At 27.1% G+C, this 10,619-nt stretch overlaps 1 long non-coding RNA gene across 2 annotated transcripts; it reads left to right on the top strand.

The window, feature by feature from the left end:
- Positions 1 to 2,532: 2,532 nt before the first annotated feature.
- Positions 2,533 to 4,180, top strand: LOC112727748 (uncharacterized). Of its 2 annotated transcripts, XR_011869172.1 has the most exons (3): positions 2,534 to 3,283; positions 3,397 to 3,682; positions 3,778 to 4,180. It is a non-coding gene; the product is annotated as an uncharacterized lncRNA (long non-coding RNA). The 2 variants fall into 2 exon arrangements; XR_003165980.2 differs by lacking the exon at positions 3,397 to 3,682 and having other exon boundaries at positions 2,533 to 3,283.
- The last annotated feature ends 6,439 nt before the right edge of the window (positions 4,181 to 10,619 follow it).

Genomic DNA, 10,619 nt, shown 5'->3' with positions numbered 1-10,619 from the left:
TATTTGTCTTTTAATAGTATTTGTCCAATAATTAACTAGTTCTTTTAACTCCTATAGTTCAATCTAAAAAACTAAAGAGCCTTTAGCACAAAGATGTCGAATGTTTCCCTGCAATAATCTATGACTTTATAGTAGCATTCAGTTAACCATGATCGCACTTTCAACAAGTAAAACAAAAATAGGTTTCATTTTTCGCAAATTATTTTTCATACATTATCTTCATATTTTTCTTTTTGAGAAAATTAAGATAGAGACAAAGAATGTGTGTTAAGATATCTGTACCATCCATAGTACATACATTTCATTCATTTTGTTCATAATCCATGAGTGTTTTTGAGGTATACATGCTTCTTTTATTCTTTTATTTGTTTACCTCTTTGCTACTTGTTTGGTCTGCGAACCTGTTTAGGTGCCTATTTAGTTGCTTTGAATAAGTATAAATTTGCTATCTCAGTTCGTAAGAGTTTTTCTTATGCTTTAATTTGTTGTTATTACTACTTACTACTATACTATTATTCAACTTACTATACTATTTGATAAGCCAAGCTTATTGACAAAGTTACAAAGGCACACATACATACACACACAGTTAGATAAAAACATCTATGTAAGTGCTTCTAAACACAGTTATCTAAAACTACAAATTCAAACAGTAACTATATTAATCAAAACACATTATAGAAAGAAGAGAAATTATGAAATTATACTGAACTAATGAAGCAATTAAACACATTATAAATTTGAATAGTGAAAACAAAGAGAGTGTGTATTTTCACTTCAAACAAACGCAGAGACACAAATCAAATCATAGGCAAAAGTAAAATAAAAACAAAAAAAGATGGATCAAAGTAAAGAGAATGCGCATAAGAGTTACTTACTACAACGAATTGATACGGTGGCGTCAATGGAGTCAACGAAGGGCAAATGTGACAACGAAAGCAACAAAGGTTCGCGACGGCGACGGCAACAACGACTGCGACTACGACGGCGAGGGCAACAATGACTGCAACTGCGACTGCAATGACAACGGCAGCACTGTTCGGTGCCTAGAGCAGCGACGCGAATCTGAGGTGGATCTGGTGCGAATTTGACTTAGATCTAAGGTAGAGCATGGAAACAGGAAGACAGATGTACTGGAAGGATGATAGGCGGCGATCGGTTATCGGTGGAGAATTTTTCAGGGAGTGAGTTATTAAGGAGACAAGGGTTCTCTTTAGAAAATCAGATAACAAACACTACAAGAAAATTAAAACTAAAAGTAAAAATAAATAAAATATTATAATAAAATTTTAGTGGCAATTACATAATTGCCACTACAAGAAAATAGAACATTTGTAACCAAAAATTTGTATCAAATTTAAAATTGTTATAAATTATAGCTTTTTCGTAACAATGATTAGTTATTGTTACAAAATAAGAATATTTTGTAACAACGTGATTTCTTTTGTTACAAATTATGTTGGCTTTCGTATCGAATTGTTATTTTGTTGCAAAATGTTATAATGTTTTGTAACAAAAGATTATATTGTTGTAAATATTTAAAACATTTTGTAACAAAATATCTAATTATTTCAAAAACTCTAAATATTTTATAACAAAAAATTAATTTATCACAAAATACAATATTTTTATAACAAGTTATTTATTTGTCACAAAATTCAAAGGATTTTTGTAATTAATAAAAAATTTTGTTTCAACATATTAAATGTAAGACTTCAAATTTTTGAAAATTAACCTAACGAGTTATTTATGATTTATTATATTTATTTAAAGTTTTATATTCAAAAATTTATTTTACTAAAAATATTTAAGTCAAATTAATGATACTTTGAGTTTAAAATTATTTTAAAAATTAAATAATAAATCATATATGATTTATTATATTATTCAAAATAAATTTTTAGAGATTAATATATTAAACGGGATATTTTCTTATTTATAATTTAAAGTTTTAATAATAAAATAGTATTTCAAGAATAATTAATTTGGTTATTTTATATAATTTGAAATTAAAATTCAGTAATAAAAGTATTATATAATTTAATTTGAGAAATTTGTATTATGATTAAATTACGATTTATTTTAATAAATTGACCTTTTAGAAATTAATTTATTAAAAGTGATTAAATTTATTTTTATAAATACTTTAAGTTTAAGTCAATTAATATTTATGTACAATTTTTATTATAATTAATTATTTTACAAATTGAAATTAAAGTCCCAGTGATAGAAAAAATAATAAAAAATTATATCATTTAATTTAAATAATCAATATCTTGAGCATGAATTATATTTTATAAAAATTTATTAATATGTTCATTTTATAATTTAAATTAAAAATAATTAATTAAACTTAATAATATGTTAATAAATAATGTTCTTAAATATTTTTAAGAAAATATATTTAGTTTTAAAATTACTCTACTCTCTAATTTTATCAAAATATTTATTCATATTTATCCTTATTCTTTTATAAAATTCCTAATTTTTAATTCTAAATTTCCAAATTAAATCAAAAATCTAATTCCCAAATTGGAACCTAACCCTAAACCCCCCCTTCACCTTCGCATAACACAGCCTCCACCCACCCCCTTTCCTTTCCAAAAACGCAACATACACACAGTGGGAATCAGAGAAGAGAGATCGGGAAGGGAAAGAGGGAGCTGTGCTTTGCGCCGTCCAGCCCAAACTGTCGCCGCTGAATCGTCGATCTGCCTTGGAGCCGTTAACCCACGCGTCACCGCCGGCGCTGACGAAGAAGAGAAAGAGAGATGTTGAGATGAAAAGCGTGCGAGGGAGCAAAGGCCAAGGAGAGGAAGAGCGTCGTCGCGGGCTGGCCGTCGGGGGAGCTTCTTCGAGCTCGCGTCGTCTGCGCCGTCACCCCCTGCCCGTGTCGCCGTTGTGCCCTGCTACCGTTGAGGGAAGTTGCCACCACGGTTGGAATCGCGAACTGAGGAGGAAGTCGTTGATTCTGTCACCGGTACCATGTCTCGTCACCGTTGCTACCACCAGAGGAAACCACTGTCACTAACGCAAGGAACAAAACTCGAAGAGGGAGGCAGTGGAGGGTGATGCTGCTGTCATCGTCGCTGTGGAGGTGAACCAACGTCGTGTCTTTGCTTCCCAGAACCACCGTTGCTGCTGCCATCATCCCCTAGCTTGGTTGTCATCGCTACTGGAAACTCTGATTGCTATTGTTGCCTGTTAGAGAGATGAATTGTTCTGTGAAGAGAGGGCTGCCGGGGTTGCTACTGCTGGTTCTGATTCTGTTACATTGATTCTGGTCTGTTCTTTTCCTTGGTTCTGAACCATTTGCAAGTTATGTTTTGTCAATTTTAATTGCCATGTTCTTCTTTTAATTCAATTCTAGTCTTGGATTTGTTTTGAATTTTCCAGAGTTATGTTTGCTTTTGATTCTTATCCAATTTGAATCCTTGTCTTGCTGCAACCATCGTCACTGCCATAAGAAATTGACACTGCTGCTGTTTCGGTTGCATGTTTGCTGCTGCCATGAAATTAAAAGAGAAGGGAGTTGCCACGCGATAGAGGAGAGGACACTGCCAAATTATTGTTTTATATTATTGTTGTTCTAGATGGCTTCATCAAATATACCATCAGAAACACCATCTTTCCAAATTTTGTTGGCAGATCATTCAAATTTTGTTGATACATTGTAATATATGTAGGTTTATTGGTTGATTGATGCTTTTGTTTTTCTAATTATTAGTGTTTAGGGTTGATTTATTGCTGTTTTTATACCATTATGGTGAATTGCAGAAGCAGACGGAACCAGCATCTGCTCTCTTGAGTGGTGGTGGTGGTGAGTTTGCGCTTGTTCTTGACACCAGTGGTGATAAGCTTCCTAATACATTCAACTTGGCGTACAAGAGTGTTCCTGTGCATGATGTAACTGTAGGATCATATATCCTTGTTGGTGCTGGTGAGGTAAGTTATGATAGAATCTACTGTTTACCTGTCTTCCATTAATTTTTAAGTTTGAATTGGTTGAATATAATTATACCTGCAACCAACGGCTGGAGTTCTTTAGAATTTCTGGGGTTTTACTCATAGAGAACAGTAATTCTATTAGTCCCTTGCAATTTCTTGTCTCGCTATTCTCTGTTTTAAAGACTTTAATCAGACAAGAGAGAGATAGTAAAGAAAAATATATTTTCCTATATATAGAGGGACAAATTAATAACAAGTATTCAAGTAATGACTTATTATGCCACTCTCACGGGTTTGAAATTAGAATTTTATGATGGTGGACTGGTGGTTGTTGTTGTTGTTGTAGTATTTGTTGCTGAACCATGCTCTGCAAAGTGTCTTGTTTTCAATGTTGCAAGTCTCATTTAATTTGAGTTGAACCGTTTGGTTATGTTGCCTGTGTGATTTTCTCACATGTTTGTGCTAACTGAACAATTTGAAACTATAGGTACTAGAGACAGTAAAGCTCAAATTTTCTAGACAATTTTTTAGAATTGCATTAATTGACATCATATTGTTATTGCTGGTCGTTTTTTCATGTGTGTGGCACTTATTAGAAGCTTCTCCATAAGAAAGAAGATGTATGAACATGATGGAGTTTGAAATTTGTAGTTTATATTTTGGAGATTTATAATTCATTGTTTTTCTTGTCCTATGTATCTATCTAGTTCATTAGGGTTCTTCAATGTGTCTTGTTAGTTTGTACTTTAAAGTTTATATGTTGAAGATTTATAAAACAATATTAGTTAAATGAAAGATATTTGAACTATCTATGTTATTACATATTATATGAATGTTGACTTGTTGAGTAAATTAGTTAATATATTAATTATTTAAAAAATAATATAATTTGGTAAATTATGCATGTAATTTGTATTAAAAAAATTATTACAAAATAAATAGTGTTTTGTAACTAAAGAAAAAATGTTACAAAATCAAGTTACATTTTGTAACAAAATTTTATGATAGGAAAAAATATATTGTCACCAAAAATATTTTGAAGATCAAAATTTGTTATCACTTTTGTAATGACTTTTGGTTTTTTGTATCAGAAAAATTTGTTACAAAATATTACCTTGAATTGTAACAGTTCCTTTTTTGTTACAAAAATTTTTTGTAACGGGACATACTGCAACGACCTCTTTTTTTGTTACAAATTAAAATTCTTTTGTTTCAAAATTTCGATTTTTTGTAACAATTTTTTTTGTTACAAATATTACTTTTTCTTATAATTTGTCATTATTAGTTTAAAAAAATTAAAACTAAAAGTAAAAATAAATAATAATTTAGTAACAATAATAATAATGTCAAATATATAATTGACATTAAAATTTGTTTTTAAAATATTTTTCATGTATTCTTTAGTGATAATAATAATAATTGTCATTATAATATATAGTATTAATGACAAATATATAATGACCATAAAAACATAACTTAAATAAAAAAAATGGCCATTATGTTATTGTCGTTAAAAGTCACTTTTTTTGTAGTGCATTGTGTGACTATTTCCACTATAGCAAAAAAGCTTTGTACATATATATCATTTAAAATTACGATTTTTATCCGTTATAGCAAATAATAAAACTTTATAAAATATAAAAAAATGAAAAAATAGAGATGACATACCTAAATATTTTTTATAAATAAAAAATCTAATTAATAGAAAAAGCGCTGTAAAAATTAATTGGCGAGGGTTTAGCCCGAGACAATAATAACTACTCACAACTTTTATATATATATATATTTTTTTTTTTTTTTTTTTTTTTTTTTGGTTTCCCACGGTATCCCCCATCCCGGCAGGCCAAGGACTAATCCGCCGCGGTACTGAGCTCCATTTAAGGGTTTGCCGCTGGCCAATGGGTTGCTGCATGCACAAGGCGGGATTCGATTTTATATATATATATATATATATATATATATATATATATATATATATATATATATATATGAGTTAGTTCCAAGCGGATATGTGTGGGTCCACTTTAAAAGTGGGGTACTTACATACACCAAATACTTTTTCCTTTGTCATGTATGGAAAATAAATGAAATAATTTATGCAACAACAAATTAATAAAGGCTTTTTTTCCCAAGGTGATTCAATTATATAAATCAAATAATGTTGTTGTGTTCCGAATTCAGCTCATCATCGTTTATATATGTTTTAAGTCTAAATCTTTACTTATTTGACACTATATTGGCCATCAATGCAACGACATTTGTGTTCAAGTCATATAATGCAATATTTTTGGACAGTAACTTATGAATAGAGATTTAATTATTTGTGCTTAACTCATGTTTATAATGTTCAATATTTTTTTTTTTTTATGTTATTAGTCCAATAAGATCTTCTTTTTTTATCCGTATTTGGGACTAGCAATGTGTAAAAAAATTTGGAAAAAACCTTAATTTGTTATAATTTTCTTTGGTGGATTTTTATTAATTATTAGTTTTGTTTTTATTAAAACAGAATAAATGTTTAAATTTGATATCTTGTAAAATCATAAAGTGAACGAGAGTGATTTACCTTGAATTTTAGATATTATCATATATCATATATTTTTGGACTTTTAGATTTGATGATTATTGTATATAATAAAATAAAATATTAATGATGTAAAATAAATAAGTTCTATTTTAATGTTAAATAACAATGATAATATGAATTATAAGGGTAGTGATTGAGATAAGGGGATCGGAATATAATAAAATTTCATCAGCATGTGCATGATAGAAAACATGTGGGAGAACGTGAGTAACTCTGAACACCTTAATTGGTTTTCTCCGTCTCTTTTCTTCGTTCACCATCTCTTTGTTCATGAAGATCACTACTCTAGGGTTTATATTTATCAGAAGGGCGCAAAGAAAAAGAAAATACCAACAAAAGAAAGTTATAGAACGACAGAAAGAGAGAGAGAAGAGAAAGAAGCATATCATATAAGATGATCCCCTAAGGCCTAAACTAGTGCGCATGGGAATCATCAACTGAAAAATAATTAAAAAAATTATTTATTTTATTGGTCCTTATACTTCTATTAAATTTTTAATTAAATTTTTATATATTTTTTTAGTTTTATAATAAAAAATTTTTAATATAAAAAATGTTAGAATTAACTAAATATTTATCTATAAATTAAAGTTATTTAAATATTTGACTACATATTATTTAAAAAAAATATTTTGTTAATATTTTTTATATAAAAATAATCTAATTATAAAATTAAAAATAATGTATAAATTTAATTAAAAATTATAAAATGAGAGAGAGAGAAAGAAAAATGTTGATTTGTAGCTTGGTATTCTGATCCTTTCAAATTCTCTTCTACTAATGTTCTTTTTCTTAGTAAATTGGATAAAGTATTATTTGAGTATCTCACATTTTAGTAAAGTTTTAGTTTTATTTTTAATTTTTTAAATATTTTATTTTATTTTTTGTTTAAAATTAAAATTTTTTAATAATTATATTTTTTATTTTTATTTTTTTTTGGTCATTTTTATTCTCAAATCACTTGAACTATTATTATAACTATTATAATTACTATTTTTGCTACTATTTAAAAGAAAATCATAATGAATAAAAGGGTATTTTTGAAAAAAAAATTAATTAAAAGATTAAAATAAGACGAAATGAGACTTAGCTTTTACTGAGCTAGTCAAATTATTCTTTTATTTATATTATATTGATATCTTAACTAAATATTTTAGTCTTCACCTTAAGTTATTTGTTACTTTGAAAATATTAACAGATTTAAAACTTTCTAAATTGACAAATAATTTTGAGAGCAAAAGAAATTTAGTTTACAAATACAAAACAAATTAAAAACAGCATCAATAAAGACTCTACTAATAAGCTAGCTCTAGATTTACTTAGTATATATCAAATTTTAAATTCAAATATTATTGTTGTCATATAACTAAAATTAAGATTAATATAAAAAAATTGAAAAACAGTTAAATACCTAGATTTAGTAATTAATGTGGTGAGTTTTAGCCCAAAATTTTTCGAGAATTTCTTGATCAACTCGACGAAACCCATATTCCCATTATTGATTGCTCAATGTTTTCACACACAAAAATTAAAATGATCTTATGTCCAATTTCAAAGGGTAAAAATATAGTAATTAATAAATTCCACAAAAGAAATAATAAATAAAATTACTATACTATATAAGGTGTGACTGAAGGACCGACCAAGGGTGAGATGCCATCTCTTTCCGGGTTTTGAATATGCTTTATTCCTTCTTCGTTAAGACCTTCTTGGTTCTATCAAAAGCAAAACCCCAAATAATTCCATACAAAGATTCCTTTCTTTCAAAATGGCCAATCCCATTTTTCAAATTTTAAACCACAAAAAGTGCATTTTCTTCTTTATTTGGAGATTTATGCTCCGTCGTACTAGCCATATCTTTTGTCATTATTTTCTATATGGATCATGATGAGGATTTTGAGGAAGTTTCTAAGAGATTATTATTGAACATGCTGCAGCAGCCACCATTTTATATTTCGTCCACATTGTTCTTCAGCATTGATATTCCAAATGTCGCGATATTAAAGTGCAACCCAATATTCATATATTTTTGCATGTATGTATGGAATTCTTTAATTTAATTTTGATGAAGGATAATATAATAATTAATTTAATATTTTAATAATTTTTTTTTTGGAATTTGACAAAGAAAAAAAATTGGGATACCATTTAAATACTATATCAATTGAAAATAATTATATTTGCATGACGTGATTTTATATATATATATATATACAAAAACCCTAATTTATACATAAAAATTAGTTATTATGTATTTTTATATAAATATATTATTTAATTAATTTTTAAAATATATATTTTTTAGTTTATTTTTAACCGATCTTCTTATAAATAGAAGATTATTAGCTATTCTTTATGACATGTTAAATAATTATTGGAGGAATTCAATTGTGTCACCATAATTAACACTAATTATATTTCTTTAACTTTAGTTTTAAAAATCAAATCACACAATTTTGATAAAGCTATTTTTATAAATTATAAAAAAATTTAAATAAGTCCCAATTTATAAATTTAATAATTTTAACTCTTTGTTAAACTACTCAATCTCGTCCTTCAGCACAGCAGTCGCATGTAGTTGTGCTGTAAACATGCTCATTAATCTTTACAAATTTGAATTCTTTGCATTGTTCTTTTTTTGGCGCAAGAAATTATGTTGAAGTAGTTCTAGGCTTCTAGCACATGTTATCCCAATTATTGTGACCACGGTGCTATTTATCTTTGGCATATGTTGTGTCGTAGAAAAACAAGTAAGATATGTAAACTGTTCAAGTTTTTTGACAGACACGTTCTTTTTAGTTTTTTTTTTTTTTTTAATTAGAACTGAATAATAAATTAGATGGTTTAGGAAAAAAAAGTTAAAAATTATAAATTAAGATTTTTTTACTTTTGTAATTTGTAAAAATGGTTTTATCATAGTTGAATAATTTGGTTTTTAAGACTCAGGTTAAATAAATAATTTGTGTTAATTATAATGACATAGTTTAATTTATCTAATAATTATTAAATAAGTCATAAAGAGTAACTAATATTTTTTTATCAGAAAATTGGCTAAAAATTATTACCAATATATATATATATATATATATATATATATATATATATATATATATATATATATATATAACATGATTGAATTAAATATAATAGTATAAAAGATTTTACAATAAGAATGTATGTAGTTAGCTTCATATATTTATTTTATAAATTTAATTTCATATATTGAAGTCTAAAAAAAGTTTTATCCATCAATAAAAAAAATTAATTTTCAGTCTAACTTTACTTAAAAGATAATCTAAATACTTGAATTTGATTGGATATAATTATGTAAAAAATTTTATAGTGTTAACATATTAAAGTTATTTTTGTTCCTTAAAGAGAATAAAGATGTTCATCCGTCTAATAAAATCAAAAATGAAAATAAAAAGTGTAATGTTTGGAAGAATTCGAACTAGGAATTATTTAAATAAAGAATTATGCTTTCCCGTATATATGCATGAATAATGTGAAATAAAAATGAATGGAATAATCTTATAAAAAAAAATGAGTGAAATAATTTAAAACGCATCGCAGTTGTAACTCCCAAAAGAAAATATACTTGTCGTATTTAAGCAGCTAAGAATGTGCCCGATCCCAAATTCAAATTAAACATCTTAATAATTTGAATTGGATTAGTCAATTGTTTATTTCAATAAGATAAAGATCGGAATATGCATCATGAAAGGGCTTTCACTTTGCATATGGACCAATAATCCCCACTAAATTCCAATTTATTTGTGAAAATTTTTATTATATTATTGTTACTTTTTTTGATGTGGTATTCTGTTACTTTTACTATACGAGTTTTAGGACTGTGCATTATTAGTGAAATTAATTCCCAACAGTGATATGTACAAGTACACCGTCATCGTGTCCTATTGCTTTCAGGAAATAAAGTTTAGCTGTTACTTGCAGTTCTCTTATTTAATTTGCACTATATATTGGAGATTTGGAGTTACTTTCAAAATATAATTAAATTACATGGCAATAAAATATGATTAAATAAATAGACTTGAAATCAACTTGGATTGGTCGAATGGTCAGC

The sequence above is a fragment of the Arachis hypogaea genome, chromosome 12 (assembly GCF_003086295.3).
Source record: "Arachis hypogaea cultivar Tifrunner chromosome 12, arahy.Tifrunner.gnm2.J5K5, whole genome shotgun sequence".
In the NCBI taxonomy this organism is placed as follows: domain Eukaryota; kingdom Viridiplantae; phylum Streptophyta; class Magnoliopsida; order Fabales; family Fabaceae; genus Arachis; species Arachis hypogaea.
The sequence above is the reverse complement of the archived record's forward strand: the minus strand, read 5'-3'. Positions and strand labels throughout refer to the sequence as shown.